Source organism: Dermacentor silvarum, chromosome 3 (genome assembly GCF_013339745.2).
Source record: "Dermacentor silvarum isolate Dsil-2018 chromosome 3, BIME_Dsil_1.4, whole genome shotgun sequence".
NCBI classification, from domain to species: domain Eukaryota; kingdom Metazoa; phylum Arthropoda; class Arachnida; order Ixodida; family Ixodidae; genus Dermacentor; species Dermacentor silvarum.
Genome location: NC_051156.1, coordinates 11,184,299 through 11,204,252, shown reverse-complemented (window position 1 = coordinate 11,204,252; position 19,954 = coordinate 11,184,299). Strand labels below are relative to the sequence as shown.

At 46.7% G+C, this 19,954-nt stretch overlaps 10 non-coding genes and 1 pseudogene across 10 annotated transcripts; all 11 read left to right on the top strand.

The window, feature by feature from the left end:
• Nucleotides 1–4,949: 4,949 nt before the first annotated feature.
• On the top strand, nt 4,950–5,022 carry Trnar-ucg (transfer RNA arginine (anticodon UCG)). The gene has a single exon. It is a non-coding gene; the product is annotated as a tRNA-Arg (tRNA).
• Nucleotides 5,023–5,093: 71 nt separating this feature from the next.
• Nucleotides 5,094–5,166, top strand: Trnar-ucg (transfer RNA arginine (anticodon UCG)). Its single transcript has one exon. It is a non-coding gene; the product is annotated as a tRNA-Arg (tRNA).
• Nucleotides 5,167–13,862: 8,696 nt separating this feature from the next.
• Nucleotides 13,863–13,935, top strand: Trnar-ucg (transfer RNA arginine (anticodon UCG)). Its single transcript has one exon. It is a non-coding gene; the product is annotated as a tRNA-Arg (tRNA).
• Nucleotides 13,936–14,005: 70 nt separating this feature from the next.
• Nucleotides 14,006–14,078, top strand: Trnar-ucg (transfer RNA arginine (anticodon UCG)). The gene has a single exon. It is a non-coding gene; the product is annotated as a tRNA-Arg (tRNA).
• Nucleotides 14,079–14,149: 71 nt separating this feature from the next.
• Trnar-ucg (transfer RNA arginine (anticodon UCG)) lies at nt 14,150–14,222 on the top strand. The gene has a single exon. It is a non-coding gene; the product is annotated as a tRNA-Arg (tRNA).
• Nucleotides 14,223–14,293: 71 nt separating this feature from the next.
• Nucleotides 14,294–14,366, top strand: Trnar-ucg (transfer RNA arginine (anticodon UCG)). Its single transcript has one exon. It is a non-coding gene; the product is annotated as a tRNA-Arg (tRNA).
• A 70-nt stretch (nt 14,367–14,436) lies between these two features.
• Nucleotides 14,437–14,509, top strand: Trnar-ucg (transfer RNA arginine (anticodon UCG)). The gene has a single exon. It is a non-coding gene; the product is annotated as a tRNA-Arg (tRNA).
• Nucleotides 14,510–14,580: 71 nt separating this feature from the next.
• On the top strand, nt 14,581–14,653 carry Trnar-ucg (transfer RNA arginine (anticodon UCG)). The gene has a single exon. It is a non-coding gene; the product is annotated as a tRNA-Arg (tRNA).
• Nucleotides 14,654–14,723: 70 nt separating this feature from the next.
• On the top strand, nt 14,724–14,796 carry Trnar-ucg (transfer RNA arginine (anticodon UCG)). Its single transcript has one exon. It is a non-coding gene; the product is annotated as a tRNA-Arg (tRNA).
• Nucleotides 14,797–14,866: 70 nt separating this feature from the next.
• On the top strand, nt 14,867–14,939 carry Trnar-ucg (transfer RNA arginine (anticodon UCG)). Its single transcript has one exon. It is a non-coding gene; the product is annotated as a tRNA-Arg (tRNA).
• Nucleotides 14,940–18,069: 3,130 nt separating this feature from the next.
• LOC119443763 (uncharacterized) lies at nt 18,070–19,915 on the top strand (annotated as a pseudogene).
• The last annotated feature ends 39 nt before the right edge of the window (nt 19,916–19,954 follow it).

The following is a 19,954-nucleotide window of genomic DNA, read 5'->3' as shown; positions in this document are numbered from 1 at the left end:
TGCGGACGCGGAATGTCTTGCTCCTCAGGGGCGGTTACAGCGGCCCAGCAGGGTCGCGGAAACAGGTTGAATGATATGACAAAGCAGGAATATCAGATTATTTTGCCGCAGTTGCCTTCAGGTACGACCGTAACGACTACTGTTTTTTTGCACGCTGATGTAAAAGCAAGGCCCTATCGAGTCGAGCACTTCCGAGATGCTTTAGGCCGTCTGCAGCTCATGCCGGAAGTTGTGGCCCTCGGAGCCTACCAAATGAACCACGTGTGGGCGATAACATTCAAGGAAGGAAAAGCCAAGCAGAAGATTTTGTCAACCCCAACCTTCAGCGTTAAGGATCATCGGTGTGTTGTGATAGACCCTTGCAACCAAGACATCAGGATAAAGCTGTACTGGCTTCTGCATACCACCCCAGACGAAGACGTGAGGATCGCCCTGGCGCCTTACGGCACCATTAGCGAGATATCGAGGGAGAAGTGGCGTGTGGCAGGCTGCAATGACAAAGGTTCGCACACGCGTCTAGTGTCACTGCGCCTGAAGGCTGGCTACACCGTGGAAGACCTGCCACATCAACTCCGCGTCGGTGAGGACCATGCACTAGTGCACGTACCAGGCAGACCGCCGCTCTGCCTCCGGTGCCACGGCACCGGCCACATACGGCGCGAGTGCCGAGTTCCACGCTGCGGGCTCTGTCGTCGTTACGGCCACGACGAGACCCAGTGCGTGCGTAGTTACGCCAACGTAACAGGGGTTGGCAGAAATGACACCGTGAATGAGCACCTCATGGACCAGGCCGACGCGGAGGAAACCACCAGTGGGGGCGGTGTTCCATCAAGTTCTGGAAGCCAACCATCAGCGGAACCGTCGCTTGAAAAAGCTGGAGAAACGAAAGACAGTGAGGACGGTAAGGTCAATGACCTACAAGAGCCAACAGAAGACGACAAAGCCGTTGGAAACACAAGTGCTCCTGCGACCGCGATGGATACCTATGCGGTCGAGCCTAACAAGGAAGAAGCCGACAAAGACGGAGGGAAAAGCGCCACTTCCGCGATCTCAAAGAGGCCGCGTGAAGGGTCTGAAGACATCGGCAACAGTGACGAAGCCTCTGCAGGTGAGCCACTCCCGAAGACGGCAGTCGTCAGAAGAAGTTCCTTTAAAGTGAAACCCAACGTGCCGCCAGATAAAAGAGCGGCACCGACAGTGCCTCCGCGTTAGCGGGGCTGCTGTTCGGAATACGACTAAGAGGCTGAACAACGGACGGACAAGCAGCGAGTGTCGCCAATGTGTGACGCTAAGGAAGACGCTTCGACCTCGCCTCAAACAGCGAGGCCACTTCTTGAAGGACGGCGAGAGACTGTAAGTCTGAGTCCGGGAAACATGAACCAATCGCAGTGCGGTTGGCTTGACCCATCGCTTTCAATGATTTCGAGATCAGCGTCAGCGTTTCGCATAGGTACGCTTAACGTAAGAGGGTTGACGGCAAGAAAGAGACAAGTTCAGTTAAAACGGCTGTTAACTGAAAATGACTTGGACATCTTAGCGCTACAAGAATCAAAAATTGAGAGCGAGGAGCAGACTGACCGCATGATTGATAATTATAAAGCAAACTTTAATGTCTGCGTGTGCCATGCCGTTGGAAAATCTGGGGGATGTGTTATCTTTTTAAAAAGGTCAATTGGTATTATTGAAGAAAGTGTTACAACTTCACAAGACGGCAGATTAGCGCTTTGTGATTTTGCTTTGCATGGTAAAAAATGGCGAATTATTTGCGTATACGCACCTAATACCTGCTCCGACAGAAAATGCTTTTTTGATTACGTAGGTACTTTCTTAGAGTGTGATAGAATTGTAATGTTACTAGGAGATTTTAACTGCGTTTGCATGCCCGAAGACACGGCTAATAATAAGCCCACCCGTGATAAAAGTGCACTACAGCTTCGTGCTTTAACAGAAACCTGTGACCTTGTAGACGTTGGTGATGTTCTTCGTGGGAATCATGTGCAGTTTACGCACTTTCAGCTTCAAAGCCACGCTAGATTAGACCGTGCGTATATTTCCGCTAGTATTTTATCATTGTGTAGCAACTACATAGTAAACACGTTAGCTTCAGTGACCATAGTCTTGTAATGTTTCAAATAGGAAATAAAAGAAAAACAACTGCATTTAACTGCGATCTATGGAAATTAAATGAGAACCTTTTGAAAGACGAAACGTTTGTTAAACTGGTGGGTCAAAAGTGTAAAGAGGCTTTGCTTATTGATACATGTTTTAGCGCGGTTTGGGAGAATTTTAAAAGTGAAGTTAAAATGTGTGCAATTGAGAGGTCAAGCATCATACGGTACAAAGAAAGACAAAAAGAAAACGAGCTACAAGCCACACTTGATTATCTTTTAAATGCAGATAGCACGATACCCGGATTGTTTAGAAAAGAAATTAAAGAAGTGAAAAGACAGATGGAATGCATTGCGGAGGAAAGATATAAAGGCGCCGTGGTAAGGGCACGTGCGGAAAGGTTCTTGGGGGGCGAAGCACCCACCAAACGCGCGCTCGCTGAAGAAAAGAGGTATGCCACAAGAAACGTGATTAAAGAAATACGATATCAGGACATGGTTTCGTCAGACCAGAAGGTTATCGAAATGGCTTTTCTTGAACGGTACCGAAGATTGTTGGGCAACGAAGTTGAAATGCAAGATCCGTTTGTAAAAGAGTTTCTGGCGCTCATGCCCAAACTAGACGAGGACGTTAAAAACGATCTTGAAAGACCCATCACAATAAAGGAAGTTCAGCAAGCGATTGATGACCTTAGTAACGGCAAGACACCTGGACCAGACGACATCGGGGCAGCCTTTTACAAGTTTTTCAAGGCAGAAATGTCAGAAATGCTTCATAGTACTATAACAGAGGCCTATGATCTTAAACAATTGCCCATATCTTTCAAGAAAAGCCATATTATACTTATACCGAAAACTGAAGACCCTGAGAGATTGCAGTCGGTGGAAAATTACAGGCCCATAACTCTGACAAATGTCGACTATAAAGTGTATATGAAGGTCATTGCAATAAGACTTCAAACAGTAATTACCGGTATTGTTGGTGCACACCAAACGTGCGGAATAAGAGGAAGAAGTATCTTTAACAATATTCATACTGCAAGAACAGTTTTAGAGTGCTGTGAAATGTCAGGTGGCCGTATAGCCATGATTCAATTAGATTTGGAAAAGGCATTTGACAGGGTGTGTCATAGCATACTTTTTGCACTGCTGGATTATGTCAATGTAGGCGCGGTAATAAGCGACGGTGTGAAAATGGCATATGATAATTGTCAGACTAAACTTGTAATCAACAAAAAACTCAGCGAAGAGATAACCGTACGTTCTAGTGTCCGTCAAGGATGCCCCGCCTCAGACTTATTGTTTGCTATTTATTTAGAGCCATTTTGTTTAGGAGTGCTGAACAATAAAAAAATAACCGGATATCAGTTTTTATCGCATGAAATAAAGATTTTGGCATATGCAGATGACACCGCGATTTTTTGTGAAAATAAAGAGAGCATAAAAGAGGCGGTCAGTGACGCAAGAGCCTTCTGTAGACTCACTGGAAGCGCCATTAGCTGGCAAAAGTGTCTAGGATTTTGGCACGGGACTTGGGAATCCAGACCAGACCAAATTGAAGGGATCAACTTTAGCACTTCTCCGTCCAAGTACCTGGGCATCCCATTAGGGTGCTATAACGAAAATGCCGAACAGTGGACTGACCAAATGGAACACATTAAGACACAAACAACAAAATGGGGTGGATGCGACCTGTAGATATTTGCACGCGCAACGGTTTGCAATGTGTTTCTAGTGGCCAAAATTCTTTATATGCTACAAGTGCTATGCATGTCGAGAATGTGCGTGCAAAAGATTCACCGAGTCTTTGCTATCTTTATCTGGAGATCCACTTGGGAGCGGACCGGCAGGATAAATCTGTTTCACTCTGTTAAGAAGGGCGGACTTGGCCTTTCGCATTTGTTCCTTAAGCAGATTGTTTCACGATATTTTTTCTTGCGCGATCAAAGGGATGGTTTTCTACGTAGTACAGTCATGCAAGGGTGCCTGCGGGATGCGCTGCCGGAGTACATTGCATCGTCCTTTCACGCACCGCATGTAGCACCGAAAGGATTCTTGAAAGAAGTTGTTCATGCTCTTCGCTTTCGCAAAGTGCATTTTTCGCTCGATTATTTGTCATTAGTAACCAAAAAACAACTGTATAAGGATTTAGTTGACGTGTTATGCCCTGTACCTTTGTATCGGGCAAAGTATGCATTAGGACCCGAACGGGATGTACTGAAACGTGTAAAGAAAATGCCTATCAGAGCATCAACTAAAACATTTTTCTTTCTGCTGCACAGTGGCACGCTCCCAGTTAAACCATGGTTAAAAGAAAAAGGTATTTATCTACCTTGGGGTGTAAATTGTATGATATGCAATAAGCCAGAAACAATTGAACACATTTTCTTAGATTGCTCGGATTCAATTTTCTTGTGGGACGTCTTACAGAGGACCTTTAAAAAGGATTTCCCGCTCACGCCATTCGGAATTCGGTTCTTGCCTTTTGAACAAACAGGAGGCGTGCCATGTGATATGATGATGCTGGTTACCATGCATAGTGTCTGGAAAACAAGAATGGATATCAGACACGAACATGTTGATCCCAAGCCAGCGAAGATATATTTTGCTGAAACTATTACATATGTTAGAGATGTGTTCAAGGCTCTTAACGAGCCACCTGAATGGTTGCATATGATTGAAAAATTATTGGAGACTAAACCTTACTAACCAAGCTACACGGGACATGCTGTCAGTCCCGTTTTTAGTACGTGTAGAGATTTGTCTAGTTATGTTGAATTCAGAGATATGAATTCTTGTTTGACGTGTACTTGACAAAATCCGGAAATAAAGAAAAAAAAAGTCCGCGTGGCCTAATGGATAAGGCGTCTGACTTCGGATCAGAAGACTGCAGGTTCGAGTCCTGTCGCGGACGTTGGTATGAAAAATTTTATTTACAGCTTGCCGAACACGCATTTAACGAAGGTGGCGCAAAATGTCCTATGTGTCCGCGTGGCCTAATGGATAAGGCGTCTGACTTCGGATCAGAAGACTGCAGGTTCGAGTCCTGTCACGGACGTTGGTATGAAAAATTTTATTTACAGCTTGCCGAACACGCATTTAACGAAGGTGGCGCAAAATGTCCTATGTGTCCGCGTGGCCTAATGGATATAATTCCACTTCCGGCCATCACAGCGAACGGTCGCGGAATGTCTTGCTCCTCAGGAGCGGTTACAGCGGCCCTCGGCCGCGGTTCCCGGTCAACGGAAAAACCTTCCCCGGACTACCAGATGGTTCTACCACAACTTCCTTCAGGTGCAAGTGTTTTGAACACCGTTTTCATTCACGGCGAAGTGAAAGCTCGGCCTTACCGTGTTGAGCATTTCAGGGATGCGCTTTCGCGACTCATGCTGCTGCCGGAAGTGGTGGCCCTCGGGGCTTATCAGATGAATCATGTGTGGGCCGTAACTTTTGCGAACGAGGCGGCCAAAAAGAAGATATTGGACGCAGAAGGATTCCTTGTCAAGGAACACCGTTGCGTGGTCTTTGACCCGTGCAACCAGGGTGTCAGGCTCAAGCTCTTCTGGCTGCTGCATGGTGTTCCTGACGAAGACGTCAGAACAGCCTTGGCACCGTTTGGAAGAGTAACTGAACTGACGAGGGAGAAGTGGAGGGTCCAGGGCTGCAACGACAAAGGAACCACGACACGGTCGGTGGTCCTGAAACTCAAGCCCGGAATGACAGCAGACGACCTACCACACCAACTTCGTGTTGCGGAAGACATGGCTCTCGTTATTGTCCCGGGCAGAGCACCACTCTGCCTCCGGTGCCGTGGCACTGGACACATTCGACGAGAATGCCGGGTTCCACGTTGTGGGCTGTGTGGTCGCTTTGGCCACGACGAGACCCAGTGCGTGAGAACGTACGCCAACGTTGCTGGCCCAGGCAGGAGCGAGGACTCGTCTGAGCTTCTCATGGATCAGGAGGACGCCGAAGAGGCCGCCAAAGGAGCAGCTGAAGGGGCGGCAGCTTCGTCTGCACCACTGGTTACGAAGACCGCAAAGGTGAACCTGAAGGGGATAGATGAAGGCAATGTGCCGGATTCGGCGCCTCCTCCGGCGAAGGTTCAAGTGACGCAAGCTGGTGCTGAGGCGACGGGCGCGCCTTCAGAAATCACGCCACCTCCGACCAAAGTGGCTGACGAGCCAGTCAGCGTCAGCGACGACATGGACCTGACTTCCGACGCTAAAGGCGCCGGAAAACGGTTGCGTGACGAGGTTGATGACCACAGCCGAGACACCGACGGTGTGGATACCGAAGGACCGACACTGAAAACACCGACAGTCCGACGGTCGACGCTGAAGGTCAAGCCCAACGTGCCGCCAGACAGACGGCCGTCACATGCGCCGCCTCCGCCTTAGCGGAGGTAGTGCCCCGGAAAGAACTTTCAGCACCCGATCGTTGATCGGGAATGATTCTGTGAGGAAGTGGTTTGGCAGACGTCGCCTTCAAGGAGAGGGATATGTTCCCCCAGCATCAGTGTGAGAGCCGCAATATTTCCTCGAAAATTGTGAGTAGGGGCACACATTAATTGTAGCTAACGCAATGGCAGACGATATTAACATCACCACTCCGCTTCGTTTGGCGACATTAAACATTAGAGGGCTGTCACAGAGGCGAAGACAATGTCAGATTAGCCGCATGCTACTAGAAAAAGACATTGATTTGATGGCAGTCCAAGAAACAAAAATTGAATCTGAGGAAAAAACGAATCGAATGGTTGAAATTTTCAGAACGAAGTACAACGTATGCGTTTGCCACGCGAATGGTAGTTCTGGTGGCTGCCTTCTTTTTATTAGAAACAGTATTGGGATTACAGAGCAGCAAGTAACTTCATGTGAGGGAGGGCGTATGCTTATTTGTGATTTTTCTTTTTCTGGAATGCTTTGGCGGGCGGTGTGTGTATATGCTCCTAATAATGCTCGTGAACGTGAAGAATTTTTTGTTTACCTGAGATCTTTCTTGGTGTGTGACAGACACGTTCTAGTGTTTGGCGACTTTAATTGTGTGTGCCGGCCGATAGATAGATCGAAAAAGCTGCTCAGTCAAGATAAAAGCGCAACTGTTTTGCATGAAATTTTGTGTGAAGTTGATCTGGAGGATGTTGGAAGTGTTCTTGGTTCTGACAGTGATGTGCAATATACGCATTTTCAAGGAGACCGCCATTCGACGTTAGACCGCATTTATGTGCCTTTTCATTTAGTTCCGTTCCTTTCTAGCTACAGTGTCGAATGCATCAGTTTCAGTGACCATTGCTTGGTAATGGTTACGATAGGTACAAAAAGCAAAGAGAAAAAATTTAATTGGCACTTATGGAAACTTAATGACAATCTTTTGCAGGATGAACTGTTTCTACAAAGAATAAAAGAGAAATTAGAAAATGTTCTCCTTGAAGATGCGGAAAATGTTGTAGAAGCTTGGGAACTGTTTAAATGCGATGCGAAAATAATTGCTTTAGAGAGAGCATGCGTGTTGCGGCACAAACAAAAGCAAGAGGAACGGCAAATACAGTGCATGTTAGCATACCTGTTGAACATGGAAAGAGGCGCGGCTGGCACATTTATAAACGATATCAAAGAACTTAAAGCGAAACTTGAAGTCGTCGACGAGGAAAGATATCGCGGCGCCGTTTTGAGAGCACGCGCGGAACGAGTATGGATGGGTGAAACGCCCACCAAGCGAGCGCTCAGTGACGAGAGGAGACACGCGTTGAGCAAGGAGATAAAAGAAATAGTTTATCAAGGTCAGCTTACATACGACAAGGAAATGATAGAACGTGCTTTTGCGGACCACTATAGTACGCTGCTCAGCAAGAGAGCAAGCGATATCTCGGCGTTTAAAAGTGATTATTTGCCTCTGATGCCGAGAATTGATGGTGAACTTAAGGAAGCCCTTGAACGACCTATTTCTGTAGCAGAAATTGAAGAGGCTATCGATGACCTAGTGCAAAAAAATCACCTGGACCAGATGGTCTTGGGGCAGCGATATATAAAATTTTCAAGGTTGAAGTAGCACAGGCTCTGTATCGCGTCATAACGAAGTGTTATGAACAAAAATGGACGCCTCCTTCCTTCCGACAGACACATGTGGTACTTATACCTAAAGTTACTGACCCCATAAAGCTTCAATCAGTAGAGGCCTACCGGCCAATAAGTCTAGCTAACATTGATTATAAAGTATTCATGAAGGTGCTCGCCCAACGCCTTCAGAGTGTAGTGAAATCCCTAGTAGGTACACATCAGACATGCGGTATTAGAGGTAGGACTATTTTTACAAATATACACACAGCACGAAGCATACTTGAATTCTGCGATTTGATGGAAGATCGTGTAGCCATGCTACAACTGGATTTAGCCAAAGCTTTTGACAGGGTGTCGCACGAAGCCCTATTTCTGCTTCTTGAATATGTGAATGTCGGAACAGTCATTTTGGACGGGGTGAAAATGGTTTATAATGGTTGTATAACAAACCTAATTATCAACAACAGACTCAGCAGACGAATTCCAGTACTGTCTAGCATAAAACAAGGGTGTCCGATCTCTGCCTTGCTTTTCGCTCTTTATTTAGAACCTTTCTGTCTAAAGATACTTCATAGCCATAGTATTCGCGGATACACGTTTTTTGGCTGAGAAATCAAAGTGTTAGCCTACGCTGACGACATAGCAGTGTTCTGTCGCGATAAGCAAAGCATTGCAGAAGTAGTGAAGGAAGCCCAATCTTTTTGTAGTGTTTCTGGTAGTGCCATAAGTTGGCCAAAGTGTCTAGGTTTTTGGCATGGGAACTGGCAAGATACGCCAGAATTGTTTTGCAGAATGCCGTGGAGTGTGTTACCTGGCACTTATCTTGGGGTTCCACTCGGCAACTACCGAGAGCCAGTAGAATACTGGACGAATGAGAGGGACAGAATGAAAGAACAAACTAACAAATGGGGAGGCCACAACTTTTCGATGTTTGCAAGAGCCAAAGTGTGTAATATGTTTTTAGTAGCTAAAGTGTTTTACGTCTTGCAGGTGCTATGCATGAGCCGATCTTCAGTTCAAAAAATACACAGAGTGTTTGCGGAATTTATTTGGGGTTCAGTATGGGAACGCATGAGCAGATTTAATTTGTTTCACTCTTTGCGCAACGGCGGACTCAGTTTAACTCATTTGTTTTTCAAGCAACTTGTGTCGAGATTTGTTTTCTTTCGTGACCAAAGTGATGGGTTTCTGCGCACGGTGATCCAAGTGAGGTTACGTGACGCTTTGCCCGATTTTGTTGTATCGTCGCACGCAGTCAAAGCGATGGCACTAAAAGGCTATCTACGCGAAGCTATCACGGCGATTCGTCTTCTAAATGCGAGATTTTCTAGGGAGTACTTGTTTGAAGTGTCACGAAAAAAATTATATAAGGATCTTGTTGACGTTTTTGTACCTATGCCAGTGTATCGTTCTATGTACAACTTAGGGCCTGAACGTGATGTTCTCAAAAGAGTAAGGAATATGCCTGTAAGAGCTAACACAAAATCCTTCTTTTTCAAGCTCCACACTGACACACTGCCGGTTAAGCCATGGCTAAGGAGCAAGGGTTTGTTTGTCCCATGATCCGTCAATTGCCTTATATGCAATAAGGAAGAAACAATTGAACATATTTTTCTTGACTGCCACGATGCCCGCTTTCTTTGGGACATTCTGCAGCGAACTTTAAAAAAGGAGCTCCCGATTAGTGCTTTTGGAATAAGGTTCTTGCCATGCGCAGAACCTGACGGTGTGCCGGCGGACATGTTAATGTTATTGTGTATGCAAAGCGTATGGAGAACTCGAATGGCTGTACACAATGCTGATGTACATGCGAGGTCAGCCAGATACTATTTTGTTGAAAATGTTGTTTACACACGGGAAGTGTTGAAAATGCAAAGTGACCCACCGGAATGGCTTCAAGTGTTGGACAGTTTGGCTTCGTTGAAGCCATTTTAACATGACGCTACAGTCTTTTAACGACTGGTTATTTTAATCTCGTATTTATTTGACATGTTGTTTTTGTGTATTTGCCAAGTCGGTAATAAAAAAGAAAGTGGCCTAATGGATAAGGCGTCTGACTTCGGATCAGAAGACTGCAGGTTCGAGTCCTGTCGCGGACGTTGGCATGAAAAATTTTATTTACAGCTTGCCGAACACGCATTTAACGAAGGTGGCGCAAAATATCCTATGTGTCCGCGTGGCCTAACCATTCTACCATGTAGTCATGGCAGCTAATATCGAAGGAGCGCTACGTGTAGCCACGTTAAATGTACGAGGGCTTCGGTGCAAGAAGGCGGCAATGTCAGCTAAGTCGCCTACTCTTAGATAATGACTTGCATCTTGTGGGAATCCAAGAAACGAAAATAGAGAGCCAAGAACTAACCGACAGAATGGTGTCCAATTTTCGTGCGCACTTTGACGTGTGTGTTTCTCACGCTGTTGGTGGATCAGGTGGTTGCGCTGTATTCATTCGAAGAAACTTTGGCCTTTGTGTGCAGTCAGTGTTTTCGTGTGAAAGTGGGCGCCTTTTAGTGGCTGATTTTTGTTTTTGCGATAAGGATTTCCGTGTCATTTGTGTCTACGCACCGAATATTCAAACAGACCGGCGATCCTTCTTTGAGCGTCTTGAAGAGTACGTAAACTGTGACAAAGTGGTAATACTGCTGGGCGATTTTAACTGTGTATGCACTGCTGACGACCGCGCAAAATTTTCACACGTACGCGATAGGAGTGCTGAATTGCTAAATGCAGTGGTGCACGATTACGACTTGGAAGATATCGGTAGTGTCTTCGCCAGCGGTACTCACCCGCAGTTTACGCACTTCCAGCGTGATAGCCACGCTCGGCTAGATAGATTGTATGTGTCAGCCGAATTGGTGCCCTTGTGTAGTGAATATGATGTGCAACCCATTCCATATAGCGATCACTGCTTGGTAACTGCCACCTTTGGGAAAAGACAGATCAAACACACCTTTAACTGGGACCTCTGGAAGTTGAACGCGCAGTTGCTGGATGACGACGCTTTCGTTGATGCTGTTGCGAAGGAACTAGAAAGCCTGATTTCAGTCGAATTAGCAAGCTTCGCCATTAAATGGGAAGAATTTAAACAGAAAGTAAAAACAATGGCTATTGAAAGAAGCAGTGTCCTTAGGCATAACCTGAAACAGGCAGAAACGAACCTTCGCCAGCAACTGCAATTTTTCATCAGCATGGAAAGTGTCCAGCCTGGTGTGTATGTTAACGAAATAAAGGAAGTGAAAGCCGAACTCGAAAGGATAGACTCTGAGAAATACAAAGCCGCCGTTGTGCGATCAAGGTCTGAGAAGCTGTGGGCGGGAGAAGCGCCAACAAAACGAGCTCTCTCAGACGAGAAAAGGTACGCATGTCGGAAGGAAGTCCGCCAGCTAGCTAAAGGCAATGACATCACGTCGGACAAAAACGACATCAAACAAGGGATCGTCGATCACTTCAAAGCCTTCTTAGGTCAACCACGCGAACCTAAAGATGGCTACCAGACGGAATTCCTTTCATTGATGCCAAAGCTCGATGAAGAAGTTAAGGCACGGCTAGAACATCCCATTACCCTGAGTGAGATAGAGTGCGCAATAGACGAGTTGGCGCCCGGTAAAGCGCCTGGGCCTGATGGCTTAGGGGCTACTTTCTATAAAACCTTTAAGTCAGCGCTGGCTCATGTCCTCCATCTAGTTATCAGCGAAGCGTATGACCGAAAAAGATTGCCCTTGTCTTTCACAACCTCGCATATCGTGCTAATCCCGAAGAGTGATGACGAAAAGAAACGTTTGTTGCCAGGCTCATATCGCCCGATAACTCTAGCCAACGTTGACTATAAGGTATTCACGAAAGTTTTAGCGAAACGACTGCAAAGTGTCATCAAAACATTGGTAGGGCCTCACCAGACTTGTGGCATTAAAGGCCGCAGTATTACAACAAATGTACACGTGGTTCGAAGTGTGCTAGAGTGTTGCGACGCGATTGGCGATTACGTCGCGATGATGCAGATAGATTTGGCGAAAGCCTTCGACCTCGTCTCGCACAAGGCTCTACTATGCATACTCGAACATACGAACGTTGGCAGTGTCATAACGGAAGGCGTAACGATGGCGTACAAAGACTGCTCAACGCGAATCATTGTTAATGGGAAGCTAACCGATAGCTTTCGTGTGCTCTCGTCGGTGCGTCAAGGATGCCCGCTTTCGCCCCTTCTGTTTGCTGCTTATCTCGAGCCACTCTGTTTGGCCATTAAGAACAACGACCGCATAGCAGGCTATCGATTACAGGCAGCACACGTTAAAATATTGGCGTATGCAGACGACATCGCGATTCTCTGCACAAATAAAGCCAGTATTAAAGAGGCAACTACTGTAGTCGAAAAATTTTGCGATTCAGCTGGAGCCCAGATAAATTGGGATAAAAGTTATGGCTTCTGGCATGGGAGTTGGGAAGACACGCCGGAGACCTTTTCTCGATTGAATTGGTCAAAGTTACCTACACAGTACCTGGGGGTGCCTCTCGGAAGTTACCGTGAGGCCGAACCGTACTGGCTCGACCAAGCTTCGAGAGCAAAGGAAAAGGCTGACGGTTGGAAAGGAAAGCAATTGTCAATGTTTTCTAGAGCCACTGTTTGCAACCTCTTTTTAGTTTCTAAGATATGGTATGTTATGAATGTGTTGTGTGCTGCGCGGGTAAGCGTACAAAAAATTCACCGCATTTTCGCTACTTTCATTTGGGCCTCTACCTGGGAGAGGACGAGTCGAACAAACTTGTTTCTCCCGGTCAAGAAAGGTGGGCTGGGTCTGGTTCACTTGTTTTTGCGACAAATTGTGTCACGCTTTGTGTTTCTGCGGGATCAAAATGATCTCTTTCTTCGAACAATAGTACAAGTACGGCTGGGCAGACTTCTTCCGGGATTCGTTGTTTCGTCGGCTCAGAACATGCCGGGAACTGTGAAAGGATACCTGCGTGAAGTGGTGATGTCATATGGGATGTTAAATGTGCGTTTCTCACAGCAGTATCTGTCCACCGTTACAAAGAAAAAATTGTACAGAGATCTTGTGGACACGATGCTCCCAGTACCTTTGTACCGCTCGCCACAACGTGGAGGCCCCGGACAGGACGTGCTAAAAAGAGTGAAGAAAATGCCAGTACGGCCATCGACTAAGTCCTTCTTCTTCCAATTACATTCAAACACACTTCCCGTTAAGACCTGGCTTCATAGCAAGGGTATTTTCATCCCCTGGAACACCAACTGCTTTTTATGTAAAAAACCAGAAACAATAGAACATGTTTTCCTAGATTGCTGGGACCCGATCTTTCACTGGGACGTTCTGCAGAGAACGCTGAAGAAGCAGTTACCCCTGGACCCGTATGGGATACGCTTTTTGCCAATAGATACCTCAGAGCAAGTCCCGTACGACCTCATTATGGTCCTGGGCCTCCACGCTATGTGGAAAACTCGCATGCAATTTGAACATGCAGACTTGGTTGTAATACCGGTGCGAGAACACTTCATTGAGAGTGTTGTTTACGTGAGAGACGCTTACAAATCACTGCCTGATCCACCACAATGGATGTATGTACTCGATGAACTGGTGTCACTGAAAAGATTTTAGTGCTGTGTTGGCCAAAGTGTGGCTGGCACGTTTTATCATTTGTAACCCTTTGTTTTGTACGTCGACGACGGCAATAAAAAAAAAAAGTCCGCGTGGCCTAATGGATAAGGCGTCTGACTTCGGATCAGAAGACTGCAGGTTCGAGTCCTGTCGCGGACGTTGGTTTGAAAATTTTTATTTACTGTTGCCGAACACGCATTTAACGAAGGTGGCGCAAAATGTCCTATGTGTCCGCGTGGCCTAATGGATAAGGCGTCTGACTTCGGATCAGAAGACTGCAGGTTCGAGTCCTGTCGCGGACGTTGGCTTGAAAATTTTTATTTACTGCTTGCCGAACACGCATTTAACGAAGGTGGCGCAAAATGTCCTACGTGTCCGCGTGGCCTAATGGATAAGGCGTCTGACTTCGGATCAGAAGACTGCAGGTTCGAGTCCTGTCGCGGACGTTGGTTTGAAAAATTTTATTTACAGCTTGCCGAACACGCATTTAACGAAGGTGGCGCAAAATGTCCTATGTGTCCGCGTGGCCTAATGGATAAGGCGTCTGACTTCGGATCAGAAGACTGCAGGTTCGAGTCCTGTCGCGGACGTTGGTTTGAAAATTTTTATTTACTGTTGCCGAACACGCATTTAACGAAGGTGGCGCAAAATGTCGTATGTGTCCGCGTGGCCTAATGGATAAGGCGTCTGACTTCGGATCAGAAGACTGCAGGTTCGAGTCCTGTCGCGGACGTTGGTTTGAAAAATTTTATTTACAGCTTGCCGAACACGCATTTAACGAAGGTGGCGCAAAATGTCCTATGTGTCCGCGTGGCCTAATGGATAAGGCGTCTGACTTCGGATCAGAAGACTGCAGGTTCGAGTCCTGTCGCGGACGTTGGTTTGAAAATTTTTATTTACTGTTGCCGAACACGCATTTAACGAAGGTGGCGCAAAATGTCCTATGTGTCCGCGTGGCCTAATGGATAAGGCGTCTGACTTCGGATCAGAAGACTGCAGGTTCGAGTCCTGTCGCGGACGTTGGTTTGAAAATTTTTATTTACTGTTGCCGAACACGCATTTAACGAAGGTGGCGCAAAATGTCCTATGTGTCCGCGTGGCCTAATGGATAAGGCGTCTGACTTCGGATCAGAAGACTGCAGGTTCGAGTCCTGTCGCAGACGTTGGTTTGAAAATTTTTATTTACTGCTTGCCGAACACGCATTTAACGAAGGTGGCGCAAAATGTCCTATGTGTCCGCGTGGCCTAGGATTCCACTTCCGGCGGCGAAAGCCTACGGACGTGGTTATCATGTGCTCCAATGGGGCGGTCTTTGCGGCCATGAACAGCCGCGGTAACAGGAATACTCCAGCTGAACATGAGGATTACGAGGTCATCCTACCGACTTTGCCCACAGGTCGTACAGTTTTGAATACCATATTTTTACATGCTGACGTGCGTGCAAGGCCTTATCGAGTTGAAGAATTCAGGGATACGTTGGACCATCTGGCACTGCTCCCTGAGGTGATAGCCTTAGGGGCGTATCAGATGAGCCATGTATGGGCCGTCACCTTCAAGAACGCTGAAGGCGTCAAGAAAGCCCTGGCTATAGGTGAAATGAAAGTGAAAGGTCGCCGCTGTATAGTGGTAGACCCGACGAATCAAGACCTGCGCCTGAAGTTGCATTGGCTGTTGTTCAACGTTCCCGATGAAGATTTACGCGCTGCACTTGCAATGTTCGGCACTGTAACGGACGTCGCGAAAGAAAAGTGGCGAGTGTATGACATCCAGGAGAAAACCACGACCACGCGGACGGTGAGCATCAAGCTTCATGCAGGCGTCAAGGTCGATGACCTCCCACACCAGCTTCGTGTCGGTGGGGAATTGGCGCTGCTAATTGCTCCGGGAAGAGCACCAGTGTGTTTGCGGTGTCACACCACGGGGCATATACGGCGAGACTGCCGTGTCCCTCGCTGCGCACGGTGCCGCCGTTTTGGCCACGACGAGAGCTCGTGTGTGAAGACATACGCAAGCGTAACAAGCCCAATGGGAAAAACGGACGTCACAGAGCTCGTCATGGACGAAGCTGACGCGGAAGAAGCTGCAGGAACGTCGCGACAAGTGAACCAAAAGGAGATACGACCCATAGACACGCCCTTGTATCCACAAGATAATGGAAAGCAAGGAGACCGGTGCACTGTAGAAGAGACCGACGTAAGGGACGTGCCTGCAAAAATCAGTGTAGGCACTGAAGAGGGCGAACCTTCAACAGAGCCAGCTAGTCAGTTCACGAGTAGCATGGACGTCACGGAGGAAGACAGCAGAGACGCAGTCAGCAAACGAGGACGCGAAGCTGCAACTGACGACTCGGACGGACAAGACGTCGCTGGCGCTGGGGAACCGCCAACGAAAACGGTGGTGACTCGGCGTTCATCATTGAAGCCAAAGCCCAACATTCCACCAGACAGAAAAGCGGTGCTGAAACCGCCAACGTAGCCGCGAGCTCTGGCGCCCAGCGGCTTCTTTGGGACTGTGACGATGCTCATGAACGATCAAAAAAGGGTAGTGAGTGGAGCCTTCGGCAACGCGACCCAAGCCGAAGCTCGAGGAGCGCAGACGTCGGGAACAGGTTGGCTTGTCGCTAATGAGCCGCGGATGTTTTGTTGTGCCTTGGCTCGAGAGGTATGCACCATGGCGTACATATTTTAATCTATGGCGATAAATTCGAGCACAGCACTACGCATTGCGACTATCAATGTCCGAGGTTTAAATGCTAGAAAGAAGCAGTACCAGCTGAGTCGCCTTTTCTTGGAGAACGACTTAGACGTAGTTGCAGTGCAAGAAACAAAAATAGATAGCGAGGAACAAACTGACCGCATGGTGCTGCCTTTCCGAGCTAGGTACGATGTTTGTGTTGCCCACGCATTCGGCACATCAGGTGGATGTGCTATTTTCATTAGAAACAGTTTAGGAATAGTTGTTGAGAATGTGTTCGTGTGCCAGAATGGTAGATTTGTTATAGCCAATTTTTCAATGTCAGATTCTGGTTGGCGAATAATCTGCGTATATGCCCCTAATGCCGAAAATGAACGAGACGTGTTTTTTGAACGGCTGAAGCAGTACTTGATGTGCGAGAGACAAATAATTATGCTTCGAGATTTTAATTGTGTTTGCTCAGTGGCTGATCGTGTCAAAAATGTTCCAGTTAAGGAAAAGAGTGCCTCGCGCTTGATCGCAATGGTACAAGAGCATAATTTAGAAGATATAGGACAGGTGTTGTCTAATGGTACCCGGCCAGTTTTTACACACTATCAGCGTGCTAGCCACGCGAGACTGGATAGGATATATGCTTCATTGCAGTTAGTACCAGCATGCCACAGTTATATCGTTAAACATGTGTCATTCAGTGACCATTGTTTGGTGTTAGTCACATTTGGGACGCGCAAAGAGGCTTCACGCTTTAATTGGAAGATGTGGCTATTTAATGACAAGCTGCTACATAATGAATCGTTCGTTGAGTGCGTAAAGGAAAAGTTCGGACAGCTATTGGCAAGGCATGATGACGTGATAGAGTTGTGGGAGCTTTTTAAAGAAGAAATAAAGATTTGTGCAATAGAAAAAGCTAGTGTGATGAAGTACGAAGAAAGAAAAAAGGAGAAAGAAATACAGCAAGAACTGGACTTTATGTACCGAGTAGAGGCCGATAAACCTGGTACGTTCGCAAAGCAGATCAATGAACTTAAGAGTCAACTGGAGCTTATCGACGAAGATAAGTACAGAGGAGCGGTGATCCGAGCAAGGGCGGACAAGCTATGGCTCGGCGAAACGCCCACGAAGCGAGCCTTTGCAGACGAAAAGGCTCACGCAAGGCAAAACGTAATTCGGAAAATAAGTTATAAGAATGAAGTCACCGACGAACAAGCTAAAATACACAGAGCGTTCCTCGAGCACTATAGCGAACTATTTCGAAGAAGTAACGATGTCCCGGAAGAATTCGAACGCGAGTTCCTGGCCAACATGGCAAAACTAGATGACGTAGACCGTGAATATCTGGAAGAACCGATCAGCCAAAAAGAAGTTGAAGATGCCATTGAGGATTTAGCTCGGGGGAAGTCTCCTGGACCTGATGGGTTGGGAGCGGCTTTCTATAAGGCCTTCAGAAAAGATGTGAGCCTCATTTTATTTTTGGTATTTAGTGAGGCGTATAGGCGAAAATATGCACCCCCGTCATATGGGCGGTCGCATATAGTACTCATTCCCAAGACGGAAGACTCAGAAAAATTGCTGCCGGTTGGGTCTTACCGCCCAATAGCGCTGACTAACGTTGATTATAAAATCTTTACTAAGATCTTGGCAAAGAGGTTACAGCGAGTTATAACACGAATTGTAGGACCGCATCAGACGTGCGGAATCAAAGGAAGATCAATCTACACAAATATTCACATTGCTAGAACCATTCTGGAATGCTGTGATGCGTGGGGTGAACATGTAGCATTGCTTCAACTTGATCTGCAAAAGGCGTTTGATCGTGTATCACATAACGTTCTTTTTTCAGTTCTTCAGTATGTAAATGTTGGCTCGGTGCTCTTCGATGGAGTAAAGATGTGCTATGCTAATTGTACCGCTAACCTTATAATAAATAAGGAAGTAGGCGAGAGCTTTCACGTACGCTCAAGTGTGCGCCAGGGATGCCCTTTAAGTCCTCTACTATTTGCGTTGTACCTCGAGCCATTCTGCAGAAAGATTCTTTATAACAACAGTATTGTAGGTTTTCGTTTACAGTCAACGGAAGTAAAGCTGCTTACATACGCGGATGATATTGCTTTGTTTTGTAGCGATAAAGAAAGTGTCGCGACCGCGGTAAAGGACGCTTTATCTTTTTGTAAAATGACTGGTAGCGTGATAAACTTTGATAAGTGTTTAGGGGTGTGGCATGGAACATGGCAAAGCACCCCACCCATCTTTTTGAATGTGAAGTGGACCGTTGCGCCGACAAAGTATCTCGGGGTGCCGCTTGAGCACTATAAAGAGGCGGGGCAATTCTGGGAAAATGAAACAATGAAGGTGCAAGAAAAAGCAGTTAAATGGGGTGGTCGTAGTCTTTCGATGTTTGCCCGCGCGACGGTCTGCAACCTGTTTGCCGTTGCCAAAGTGTGCTATGTATTGCAAGCATTGTGTATGACTAGAGTTCACGTGCAACGTTTGCATCGGGTGCTGGCAGTGTACGTATGGGGATCCAATTGGGAGCGAACGAGTCGAACAAACTTATTTCGATCTGTCAAAACAGGGGGGCTTGGACTGGCGCATCTGTTCTTGAAGCAGATAGTGTGTCGTTTTGCCTTTTTAAGAGACCAAAAAGACCCTTTCCTGGTTAGAGTGATGCAACTGAGACTAGGTACGGCCCTTCCTGAATTCATTGTATCTAGCAGTGTTAGCAGTGGCCCTATGATGTGGATATTTGAAAGAAGTGATATGGGCATTCCGGTTTCTGAAGGTGCGCTTCTCAATGGAGTACCTCAGCCACGTTCCCAAAAAACGTCTCTATAAAGATCTAATTGACGTGGTATTGCCAGTGCCGCTGTATAGATCGATGTTCAGTGTGGGTAAGTGAAAGAAACGTCCTAAAAAGGGTAAAACGTATGCCTGTCAGGCCATCGGCAAAGTCTTTCTTTTTTCAGCTGCATTCCAATACACTACCTGTAAAACCGTGGCTTCAGGAAAGAGGTATTTTTATCCCCTGGTCTGTGGATTGTTTACTATGCCACAAGGAAGAGACAATTGAACACGTATTCATAGACTGCTGGGACGCCGTTTTCCACTGGGACGTCATGCAGCGAACTATAAAGAAAGACTTGCCCATAACACCCTATGGCATCCGTTTTCTCCCGACGGAAAATGAAGGAGGAGTGCCGTACGACATGTTTATGCTATTAGGCTTGCACAGCCTGTGGCGCACCCGAATGGCTGCTAGACACGCTGACATAAATGTTCGAAGTACTCGTGAATATTTTATTGAAAGTGTCTGTTACATAAAAGAAGTGTTCGATGCGCAAAACGAAAAGCCAGAATGGATTAGTGTGTTAAACGAGCTTGCGAACCTTAGGCGGTTTTAAAATCTCGTGCACACCAAAGACTGGTGGGCACTTTTACCAATTGTGAAGTGTCGAAATTCTGACTGTATTTTGCAAAAGGCAATAAA